We start from the raw sequence: 12,568 nt of genomic DNA, 5'->3' as shown, positions 1-12,568 counted from the left end.
AGCCAACTGTCATTTGTGTGGGTGTTCGGGATCCGAACTTTGATCCCCATGTTCCCAAAGCAAGCGCATTACTCACTGACCCATTCCCCTATCCCTCATCCGTGATAGTTTTAATATTCTATGTGTAGCATCCTATCAAAATGCCATTGATTTTTGTCTACTAAGTCAAAGAAAAATTTTTAATTCTTGTATTATTTTTAACAGTTTGTTTACTTTCTTAGATTTTTTTATATAGATACAATATCGATTTTTTATGTTTATCTTGTTACTGTCATCTTATTGAGCTTTCTTATTAGTCCAAATAAGGGGCCCTTGGGTTTTCTAGGTAAAAATGAGATTATCATGTAATGAAGGTTCTGCTTCTGTCTGGAAAAGAGTATAGAGTAGCTGTAAATGCAAGGAGTTCTGGAGTCAGACTACCCTAATTTATTTTCTTTTTTCTTTTTATTAATTTTTTATTTATTTTTGAGACATGGTCTCTCTGCATCCTGTCTCTCCTGTCCAAGAAAGGGGCGACACCTGCTCAGTTTCTGACCTCAGCCAGTTTGATTATTTTCTAAATCTCAACATCTTATCTGCTTGGTTTTGTTGCTGTTGTTGTTGTTTATTTGTTTCATTGTAACGGCTGTTTTCCCAACAGTGTTAGAGAGCAGTGGGGCCTCATCTGTGAGAGATGTGAAGGCCTCATCTAGAAACACTGAAGCATTTCCTAGTGATTTTATTGTAGAAATAGATATTTGTTCAATAGTGAATTGGTGTTGACCTCTGAGAGCTTGTGTCATTCACATAAGAAGATGTTGGTGCTGAAATTGTCTTTAAACACCACTGAGATGGGAAAGCAGAGACCACCCATCCACGCACCTCCTCACCTACAGACCCATTAGTGCAACATGCTTTCCCGAGAACATTCTCTGTCACGTCATAAACCTCCTGAGGCTGTTCACGGTGAGATCACCACAAAGCCCTGGCCGTACACTGTTTGAGAACAGTATCAAATTCCCGAGCTTTTGCTCCTTACTAAACTCTTAGTAACTTGAAGTATGTCTTCAAGTTATTATTTTCAAAGAGAAAACACAGAGTGTGTTCCTACAGGAAAAACCAGCTGACCTGCGTAAACCCTCAGTATTGGTGTCACTGTGTCCATTGTGTCTCAGGGCTGTTACAACAGTCCTCATTGCCCTGCAGTTTTCAAACATTGTTCATTTAGTGTACACACACATATATACAAGCATAAGTGCACGCACACACACACACACACACACACACACACACACACACACAGGCATCCACCCCTCAGTATATAAACACAGCCTGCTTAGTCTGTCTAGGGATACCTTTCAGGGCTGACCACTTGGTATTAGATAACCCATCAGGGGACTCATCCCCAGAGAAGACTATTCTTCCCACTTTCAGCCTTTCTTAGTTGCGTGTAGTTCTTTGTCTCCAGGGAGAGCACCATGAGATTGTTCATGCTAACATGTCTGTTGGTGTTGTACTTCTTCGGGTCTTGTTTAGGCGGCCATATTGTTGAGACTTCATGGGTATAACTTCTCTGTCATTTCTAGAAGACACAATCTCACAGCAGCCTTCCCGATCCTTCGGCTCTTACGTTCTTTCTACCCCTTCTTCTTCAATGTTCCCCGGGTCTCAGGTGCATGAGTTGTGTTGTAAACGTATCCACTGGGGCTGGACACCCTGAGATGTATTTTCATGAGTGATGATTCTCTATAATGGCCTCCATCTGTTGCAAGAACTTTCTTTGGTAAGGAGTGAGGGCAATACTTATCTGTGCATATAAGGGTAGATATTTAAAATGGAGTTAGGTTTTTCAGTATCAGGAATGATTTCTCACCTGCCGAGAAGGCCTTAACTCCAACTAGAGAGTTGTTAGTTACCACCAAGATATGAGTGCCACTGTTAACGCTTAGTCTGGAGGTTATCATGCCATTCTGGTCATCATTGTGGTTCGTAGGTATTGCAGCTGGATAGGACCATTGGCTGCTCCCAGCCCTTGAAAATTTGCATACCACCTTATGGTATAACAAAAGCTAGTCCTCAGGGAAGGGGCTTTCAGGTCAGATCCAACTCAGGTCTCTGGGTCTTGTGTCCGAAATACATGGTGTCTTCAGCAAAAGAAACATCTTCAACCCTGGGGAGGCAATCAAGAGCAATAGCCATAGACTATGTTGTTTTGAGAGTCTTTTTTATTTTTCTGACCAAAAATGCAATGGGGGTTTTGCATGCCTGATATTCATTTTTTTTTTTTAGTAGTCTGTGGTCCTTGGAATGAATATTATCAGACCAAGTGGGATAACTTTATTTAAACTGTGTGTGTGTCCACATACAGACTTATATGTATTGTATGTAATTTAGGCAAATAAATAATTATATGATTATGTATGGATTTTTCAGACTTCTTTGGTGTTATTTTACCCTCCTTCCTCTCTTCTCTCTCTCCTTTGCTGACATTCCTCCCCTTACCCCAGTTACAGTTTTTTACCTGGTTAAGTTTTAGCTTTCCTTTTGGTCCTTGAAATGATTTTTTTTAATGGGAGGTTGAGCCTGCCCTGAATCCTCTAGCCATTTGAAATTAGATGTTCCTATCCAGAATCGCCTGCTGGTTTTTGCAGCTCCTGGCTTTCTGGGTGGCCTGCAGGAGTGCTATCCCTAGAATCTCTAGCTATGTGGAAAGCTAGCCATCTCTTCAGGACAGTATCCTGCCTGGACAGAAACGGATGGCCAACCACTGTGATTCCCAAGGGGTGGGTCCTCCAAAGATTTATCATAGTAGGTAAATGATAAAAGATCACTGGACCAGACGAAAGGACAGCTGGATTCTCAAAACTCTGCCGCTCTTCCAGGCAACGGTTATGACCAGGCAAATGATGCCACCTCTAGCAGTTGTCACCTTAGCTCACCCGAGTGGTCCCTAAATCCTGCTGTCTTTGAACTTTGAAATCCTGCAGCTAGGCCAGACCATCTGGCTTTAGCAACCTGCTCTTCTTGAACTGAAATCAGCCCCTGTGCTGTGAGATGAGAGATGGACATTGCGAGGTTGCCTTGGTGCTTATCAAGCCCAGCTTGCCTATAACTTGCCCAGCACTCATGTGAAAGCAGAGGATCTGGGAGGTACAGAAAGAGCAGAAGCTCATCATCTATCGCCTGCATTTTCCAAAAGAGCGGAGGAGGGAAAGCTCAAAAACACCCTTGTGGTAAGAAGGGTGCTCTGGGTCAGTGGGCAGCCTCAAAGCACAGCACAGACATGCATGGCAGCACCAAGCCCCTTTGGCCTCCTGAATCTCTGAACTTAAAGATATTATCCATACTGTTTAAGCTCCAGGATGTTCATATGTATACACATGTACATGTGTGTGCACATACCTGAAATCCAGAGGTCAACCTTGGGTATCATTCCTCAGATGCCATTCATCTTGTTTTTGAGGCAGCGTCTCCCACTGGCCTAGAATTCCAGATGTAGTCTAGGTTGGATGGCCAGCAACTCTCAGGAACTCCCCCTGTCTCTGCCTTCTTCATGCTGGGACTGGATTGCACGTGTGCTCTGCCATGCCTTGCTTATTTTCGTGTGGGGTTCTGAGGATCAGGCACATGCTTTCATGTTTGTAAGACAAGTAGCTTATAGACTGAGTGATGACAATCTCCCAAACTGAGCTTTCTCCTCAGCCCCTTCTGTGTAGCTCCCATATTCCTGCTCCTGCTCTCTCTTTTCTCTCTCTTCCCTCCCAGCTCTTCTTTCCTCCCACCTATATTTGCTCTGATAAGTTGGGCTGTCGCTCTGAGGCTGTGCATTGAATATCTGGTATGTCAAGGATGATCTGCCAAATGTTTGAGCTTCTCTTGACACATTTTTGCCCACATCCACAATTATAAGAGTATGAGAAGAGAGGAATCTAACAGTGATGAGTGCCCCACATCCATTTTGTTGTTGATGATCATCATCATTTCTTCTCTTGGCTTCCCAGACAGATATTTTTAAAGATATGGCTGGCAATGCCACTTTAGTGGACTGACATCAGGTCTGTAGAGACCAAGTTTCTAAGGAAAACCAACTTCCCCTTTGCAACAAAGCCAATATGCTTCCCACCTGGCTCTGACCAAGGTATTGGGAGAGCTGAGGTGGAGTTAAGGGTTTAGCTCTCCAGAGGGGTCAAGGACACCACAAGAAGACCTACAGAGTAAACTAACCTGGGCCCATGGGGGCTCACTGAGACTGAACCACCAACCAAAGAGCAGGCATGGGCCAGACCTAGACCCCTTACACATATATAGCAGATGTGCAGCCGCTAACCACAGGAGTAGGGGCTGTCTCTGACCCTGTGGCCTGCATTTGGATACCTTTCCCCTAGCTGGGCTGCCTTGTCCGTCCCAGTGGGAGAAGATGCACCTAGTCCAGCTGTGACTTGAGGTGTCAGGATGAGTTGGTACCCCTTAGGAGCCTCCCCTTTTCTGAGAAGAAGGAGAGGGTGGAATGTGGAGGAGGGGAACATGAGGGTAGGGCTGGGAAGAGAGGAGGGAGAGGGGCTGGGATCAGACTGTAAAGTGATTAAATGTATAAAATTTAAAAGAACAAAAGCATTTCGCTCTCAAAAACCAAGTTCACAGTACTGTCAGTGGTCATCTGAACCTAGTATGTGTTCATTGATAAGCCAGAATCATGGAGGTGGGGAAAACTTGAAAACTATTTATAGTTTCCTAAATCCAGGGAGCACAAAATAATAAAATAGTGATTTTTCAAACTGCCTTGTCCCCAAAGTCAGCCCTTCCCAGGTGAGCCCAACTGGCTCTCAATAGCCAACAGGATATTTTCGAGCCTGAGACCAAGTCTCTTGTGTGTCATGTCATCCTCTTTTCCCCATGTCCCTTTAGCAACGTGCTGACGCCTGTCCCTCTGCTGTCCCAAGCAGCCTACAAGACTCAGATTTACCAGCATTGATGGCTGAATGAACATTAAATATGTGCCAGCACAGCGTGTGAGTCCTACTCGCTTCCTCGTTAGAGTGCAAGGGATCCTAGTCTTCTTCCTGTAGGGATTCTTGACTGCGCAATTTAGCTCCAAAGAAAGGTTAGCTTGCTATTTTGTCAGTACTGAAGAGTCACCTCTTAAAAGCAAAGAAGTGAAGGTGGTTAATCTCCTTTCTTCTTTTCTCAAAAGCCCACAGTCTTTGTAAAGAATGAGACCAGTGGCACAAATGTGAACTTTTTGCCATTGATGTTTCCCAACCCAATCCCCCCCCCCCGCTCTCTCTTGAGCTGTGCCTCCTTGCCAGAGGTCAGCTCTCCCCTCTTTGTACAATCCCTAGCTTCAGGCTCTTCAGCTGAAAAGGAAAAGGCTTTTCCTTCAAGCTCCAGCTCTTGTGGACGTGCAGGTGCTGACAGATCTGCACCTTTGACGGCTTCCTTCCCCCACCTCCACCCTCTGCCCTGGCACGATCATAATAAACACTTCAGGGGGGAATTTACTAAAAGCAAGGTGAACAGCGCACCGCTGCGTGATTTCTTAGGGACTAATGAGACCCATCCCAGATGGAATGTATTTGAACATAAGTTAGTGATATCAGGAAATACCAGTGGTTGAAAGGTTGAAAGCCTTTTAGGCCCTCCGACACAGGCAAAAAAAAAAAAAAAAAAAAAAAAAAAAGTCCACCATGGTCATACCTTTTGTGCAAGGCTGGGAGATAAATAAGGAAACAAGAAAAACAAAACCCACAAACTTTTATTTGCCTTTAGTTGAATGGCAAATTTGTGTATGATCGAGTAAGGTAAGAACTCATTTGAAATAGTGAATTTAAAAAATAATTTAAGTTTTTTGAAAGTGTGTGTGTGTGTGTGTGTGTGTCTCCTTGTTGGGTGTATATCACATGCGTGCAGAGGCAAGAAGAGAGTGCCTGGAGCTGGCGTTACAGGCCATCAGGGGTGGTCTCACATGGGTCATTTTCTAGCACTGCAAAAGCCTTCAACGACAGAACCGTCTCTCTGGCCCTTCAGATCGTGAACTCTAAACCTCACCTTCTGAAGCCACTTTCCTTTTTCTCTATGAAAGAGAAAGAAGAGTCCCATTGACTGACCATCTGTGGACTGAATGTGACAGCTAACACTGTGCGTGCGTGTGGAGGCCAGATGCTGTGGTCAGCTGTCAGGTGCTCGCTACCTTGTTTCTTGAGATGGGGAACCAGGAGCTCATTGATTTAGCTAAGCTGGCCAGCCAATGAGCTCCAGAAACCCTCCTAGCAGTGGGATAATAGACACCACCAATGTGCTTGACCTTTACATGGGAGCTGGGCATCCAAATAGGTCTTCATGTTTGCATCATAGGCATTTAACTGACCGAGTCATGTCCTCAGCCCACAGCTAGCCTGTTGATGCCCGGTGGTGGTGGGTATTAGAGTCTCCAGTAGGTAAAGAATCTAAGGTTAGTGGCCAGTGAGGAACTGGAATCGGGCTTGGTCATGAGATGAGGTTTCTCCCTTGCGTTTGACTCATCCCATGAGCAGAAAGTCAAAGGTTGTTCTTGGCTTTAGTGCCTGCTATCTCTCACCACAATTAGGTTGCATAACATAACCACAAAGCAGGTAGTGTAAGTCAGCATTTATTTCTGTCCAGGAGTCTGTGGGTTGGCCTGGCTGTTTTGCTGATCCAGGCCACACTTGGCTGATCTCAGCTGTACTTACCCAAGTGTCTGCAGTCAGCTGGTGGGTCAGCTGGGGGAGATCTAGCACAGCTGGAGTCGGCTCTTCCTCCTACAGCCAGCCTCAGTTTGTTGGTAGAGTTCTCAGACCCTAGACAAACTTCCCTCTAGCCTGATTAAAGACGAGCCCTTAATCACAAACCGTCAGACTAGCTCCTGTCACCCAGCCGTGAGCATCTTTTGGCTGGCACCATGTTTTGCTGATGGAGCCAGGGCCTTGTCTCAGCTCCATGGGGTGACCACTATTTTTCTTTGCTATGTTGAAATACCTTGGGTTGGGTACTTTACAAAGAAGTGGGGTGCATCCAATTCATTTCTGGAGGTTCGATGACGTGGTTTTGGTGTCAGTGTGGCATTGATGTGGACTGTGTAGCAGAAGCTGTATGGCAGGCTTTATGACAAGTGAGAGGGAAAGCGGAGCAGGAAGCTGGAGGGAGACGTGTGAGATGAACAGGAATCCTACAAGAATTACCTTAATTACGGCGATGGCGTGCTTCAGTAACCTCAGGCCCTCCCACAAGTGCTGCCTCTTAGCGTCCTGCACCAGGCTTCCACACATGGACCCTTAGGAAAGCAGAACAGACTTAAAAACACAGCAAAAACTATTATAAACCCCTTTTTGGAATGTGTGTTCATGGCTTCAGAGGGGAGAGGGTTAAGTGGAAAAGCCACTTATAAAGACTCTGGGTATTGCTAGATCTACACAGGAAGCAGTGCTGTACTTGGAGGTGACACAGGAGCTGTGGGAGGAGATAGGAGCGAGTGCCGGATGCAAGAACAGAAAGGACAGGCTGGATTCTTGAAGGACAAGGGTGGACAAGACATTTCCAGAAAAGATAGATGAGGACAAAAACAAAATAAAAAAACAGAAGGGAGTCTGGAAGAAATATAGATCAGAGATAAAGGGACAAACCAGTGTCCCCAAACTTTGGGATCCCCCTTGAACCACATTCATCTTGCTGCTGCTTGGTGCCAAGGACTTGCTCAGGCCACTCTCTCCAGCAAATAATTCATGAGCCTCCACTAAGACAGTATGTTTCTCTGCACACTCATCCCCTGAAGCTGCTAATGTAGGAAGGATGAAAACGTATCTCTTCCTGTTTAATGAGGCTGCTGCACAGGGTTTCTATCATTATTTCATATTAATAATTCTGTTATAGATCTCCAGGCTTAAGGAGGGTCTCCTCCCAATACAAGAAGGGCACTCACTGGGGATCTGAATTCATGGTGCCAAATCCAGGTAATGTGGAGTGTTTCTGCTCCAGAAAGGCAGGGGGATCCGAGAACTGTCACTTTTACTTCAAGGTGGTACTAGGAAGGTTGAGAAGGGAGTCCCCAAGCCAGCTGACCATCAACCACAACAAAGAGGGGCTGCTGAACTTTTATGAACTGTAACAGGAATCCATGCCTCTTCTCTGTCTTCCTTTACAAAGTGTGGAAATAAAAGTTCAAGGGGACATCTTGGTACTAACTTTGATTCTGTTGGTATTCACTCTTCTGGGATCCTCAATTTCCTTCTGAAAGTGACCAGACAAGGTCACTCTAAAGATCTATGACTATGACAAAGACCAGGCTACAGGATGTAAAAGATACTCAGGTGACCAGGCATGGTAGCTCATGCCTAGAATCCCAGCACTCAGGTGGCAGAGGCAGGAGGATTGCCCCAAGTTCAAAGATAGCCTCATTAGAACAGCAATCTCCAGGCCAGCCAGGGTTACATGGAACTTGTATTAAAAGCAAAGCAAAACCAAACAGTGTTCAGTTGTTTGAGAAACTAAAGGCATTGAATCTATGGGCTAGATCGTGAGTCAAGGTCATGTATGATACCAGAATGATCTCAACCACCTGTACCTGCTTTCAGAGCTAGACAGACACTACCACACACACACACACACACACACACACACACACACAAGCATGTTCCCACACTCCTGCTGTCTTCCACAAGATGCAAATTGTCTGACCACATTCCTGCAGGTTGCCCATGGTGAGCAGTGGGTGGAGGTAAAGACCTGAGTATCAGAGGACAACTGAGACCCCAGGGTTCCATGAGCAGTCCCCTCGAAAAGCAAGTAAGACATGGCTATCGAGGGAGTTGGGATGGAGATGTGTGGAAAGAGGATCAGTCCAGACAGATTTCTCTTTCCCTCCTGGTGAAGGATTGGCTACATGGAAGTACCACATCCCCAGCCTTATCTTGTTAATATCCTTGATACAAGAAGGAGACAAAGTAGTGACCAGGTAAAAGGCAAGTTGACATGTTGAGATGTGAGACCTGGCTTGTACCAGTACTGTGCTTCCCTTAGAAACAAATGGTAAAAAAAAAAAAAAAAGAAAAAGAAACAAATGGTTAAAAACTCAGTCTACCAATGAGGTTTCATTCGTAGGTTTTTGGCTGACTGTTGTTCTTTGCTATTAGTCACAGGTTATGGACAGATCTGTGAATCCTTGTCTGTCTCTACCCTGCTCCAAAATTACCAATCTGTGTCAATGGAACTCCTTCTGGAAAGAGGGGAAAGACATGGTGACCTAAGTGGCTCACCTCATGGTAGGTAGACAAGTGATTATCCCCCTTTCTGAGCTAGGAAGGGAGCTTGAACCCCCTCACACTCCCGCAGAAGGGGGCAGGGTCACAAATGGCTGGAAGCGTTCTGGATTCGCACCTCTCTCACCAGCATGTCATACAGCCATTGACACCTATGTTCTCCCTTCTCCTTTCCCTTGAGAAGGGGAGGAAGAGAAACAGATACAGTTACAGAATGATGTTGGGCCCACCAACCAGTGTGAAATTTCCCTCAGGTGGCTGGAAGCTGGGCAGGACTGAGCAGCATTCGGCTGTGGCAGGACTCTAGCAACACTGACTGAACATCTGCCATTATTTGGGGTCTCTGGCACATTCTTTAGTTGTAGAGAAGCCCCTTGGCACTTTCCCAGCCGTTCAGAAATGGGTACATATTGACTGTAGAGTGTACTGTCTTAACAATACCTGAACCATTTGCAGACTACCTGTGTCTCTGGGGGGTAGCTGGTTCTATGGTTTGTTTTAAGAATACTGAGGGTCACAACCTCATACCACCTGTCATTCCATCTGTTGACTTTGTTTTTCGTTTGTTTGTTTGTTTACACTTTCAAAGCAAGTAAAACTTAATTCTGTTCTGTTTCTAAGCCACCAACCAGTTTTTGCTTATTTTAATATAATATTTTCATTTGCTCTGAGAATTTAATATGTCCATATGATGTAATTTGATTTTATGTCTTCCCCAGCCCTGCTTGCAGTTCCTTCCATATACCTCCCTTTCACATCCCTCTCCCAACTTCATGCCCTCATTTTTTTTGTAGCTCACTGAGTCCAATCCCTGCTGCAAATATACCATGGGGGTGAGGGGCCACCCACTGAAGCAAGGTCAACTTATCACACCCCTAAAGACCGACTCTCCATCTCTTGGCAGCCGTCAACTGTCATTAACTCCTCAGCTAGGGATGGGGACTTGTGAGCCCTTCTCCCACCCATACTGCCATCTTGACTCTTGGGTGGGAGGGCCATGAAATAGATGTCCCACTTATGGCTGAGCCCTCCACAGATACATCTTCTTCATACTGGGACCACAGTCCAGCTGTGAGTAAAAATCATGAGTTGCCAATGTCAAGGTTAATTTTATAAAACTATGTTTGTTTCTCCCAGATTCAGGGTCCAGAGCCTTATCAACTGAGCTATCCAAGCCTTCTCTGTGTTTGTTTCTCAGTTTCTCTCTTAATGGCTATCAGACAAATATAAGACTTTTTTGATATTTGTTTAATAATAAGCTTCACAGCACAAGAACTGAGCAGCTAATACTCTATTCTTAACCCTCTAAGCTAATTTGGCTCCCAGTCTACAACCTAGAAATACTTGCACTTTGTAGTTTTCCTCCTCTAGCTCTTCTGATGATATCACCTGGACAGCTCCTCTTAGCTCAATCCCCTACTTCCTCCTCTAACTTCTCCTCTGACCTATTCTCCTCTGTCCAGCCCTATTTTGTCTTCTGCTCAGCGATTGGCTGTAAGCTGCTTTATTGGCATATCAGGGGACGATGTGTGTGTGTGTGTGTGTGTGTGTGTGTGTGTGTATGTATGTATGTGTGTATGTGTGTACGTGTACAGAAACCAGCATTTGAATTACACAGTAACCTTATGCCTATATGCAGACTACAACTGTTACTGCTTTGAGCAAGTTTGATCCTATTACTTCATTGTTTTGGCTCTCGACTTGCTCTCCATTGACAGATTCCAGGATGTAATATTCCATTTGCTGGTGTGGAATCAGGTGACTTTAGAAAGCAATTGGAAGGGAATAGGAAGAAACTATTGACCTGCTATTTCTCTGCAGTGCTGAACATTTTAAGCATTTAATGTTTTTCTAAGTATATAAATATAATATCTACCTATTTGTATCTGACCAAATATAATCTGATAAACCAATGTGTACTCCTCCCGCACAAGGTAATCACCCTCCTAACACAAACAGGCTTATCTGAAGGGTGATCAATATTGGTATGAAAATTGAGGGCTATGTGACTAATCCAGAGGAGGGTGAGTTGACAGAAGATGTCAACTATTGTTTACAGAAGCTGTTTGCACAGATCTTATCAGCTGATAATTGTGCATCGTCGCTATCTATTAAGAATCCTCCAGATGAAGGCTCCACCTCAGGAGGTCAGGGCAGCGCTGGGGTCTGAGCACCTGAAGTGGCAGTGTAATCCAGCTCATTGTTTCCCACACCCCAGAAGAACCTGTGGGTAGTGTAACCAGCACAGCCCCCTCAGAATCCCTACAGAAGAGTCATAAGCACTGCCCTGCACAGGTGCCCTTGCAACCGGTGCTGTTTTTTTAAAAAGAAGGTGGAAGCTTGGCCTCAGTCAGGACCATCGCTTTCATTTCCTAGACCACTCATTTCCTTTAAGATGACAGTTACCCTGCCTGGTGGGCCTAGATCAGAGTTGCTGGGGTAATCCCATGAGTGGAAGCTGGCACTGTGGTTTCCTTATTTGGAGTACAGGTCCTGAAAGTTTAAGAGGTACTCTGAGGTCCCAAGCCTTATGAGTCACTTTTCTGAGAGCCAATTTGTGATGGCTAGTTTTATATCAACCTGAGACAAGCTAGAGTCATCTGAAAGGAGGGAGCCTCAAGTGAGGAAATGCCTCCATAACATCCAGCTGTAAGGCATTTTCTTAATTAGTGGTTGATGGGGAAGGGTGCAGCCCATTGTGGGTAGTACCATCCCTGGGCTGATGGTCTTCAGTGCCATAAGAAAACAGGCTGACTACCCACCTAGGGCTCCTGAAAGACTCTACCCTACACGGTTACAAAGTAGATGCTGAGACTCATAGCCAAACTTTGGGCAGAGTGCAGGGAATTTTATGAAAGAAGGGAGAGATAGAAAGACCCAGAGGGGACAGGAGCTCCACAAGGAGAGCAACAGAATCAAAAAGTATGGATACTGGGGTCTTTTCTGAGACTGATACTCCAACCAAGGACCATTCATGGAGATAACCTAGAACCCCTGCATAGATGTAGCCTATGGCAGCTCAGTGTCCAAGAGGGTTCCCTAGTAATGGGAACTGTCTCTGACATGAACTCGGTGGCTGGTTCTTTGATCACCAGCCCCTGAGGGGGGAGCAGCCTTACCAGGCCACAGAGGAGGACTATGCAGCCAGTCCTAATGAGACCTGATAGACTAGGGTCAGATGTAAGGGGAGGAGCACCTCCCCATCAGTGGACTGGGGGAGGGGCATTAGAGAAGAGGGATTGGGAGGGAATGAGGGAGGGGGCTACAGCTGGGATACAAAGTGAATAAACTGTAATTAATAAAACATTAATTAACTAAAA

At 45.2% G+C, this 12,568-nt stretch overlaps 1 protein-coding gene across 3 annotated transcripts in view; it reads left to right on the top strand.

Moving 5' to 3' along the window:
* Nucleotides 1-12,568, top strand: part of Onecut2 (one cut homeobox 2) — a 55,831-nt gene that overhangs the window by 29,766 nt on the left and 13,497 nt on the right. The window contains exon 3 of one of the 3 annotated variants that reach the window (XR_009589775.1): nucleotides 9,123-9,251. The exons of the other annotated variants lie outside the window; for them this stretch is intronic. The gene's annotated coding sequence lies outside the window, so the exon portion shown is untranslated. The remainder of the gene's footprint in view (nucleotides 1-9,122; nucleotides 9,252-12,568) is intronic. 3 annotated transcript variants of the gene reach the window in all.

The sequence above is a fragment of the Meriones unguiculatus genome, chromosome 2, assembly GCF_030254825.1.
Source record: "Meriones unguiculatus strain TT.TT164.6M chromosome 2, Bangor_MerUng_6.1, whole genome shotgun sequence".
Lineage (NCBI taxonomy): Eukaryota > Metazoa > Chordata > Mammalia > Rodentia > Muridae > Meriones > Meriones unguiculatus.
The sequence above is the reverse complement of the archived record's forward strand: the minus strand, read 5'-3'. Positions and strand labels throughout refer to the sequence as shown.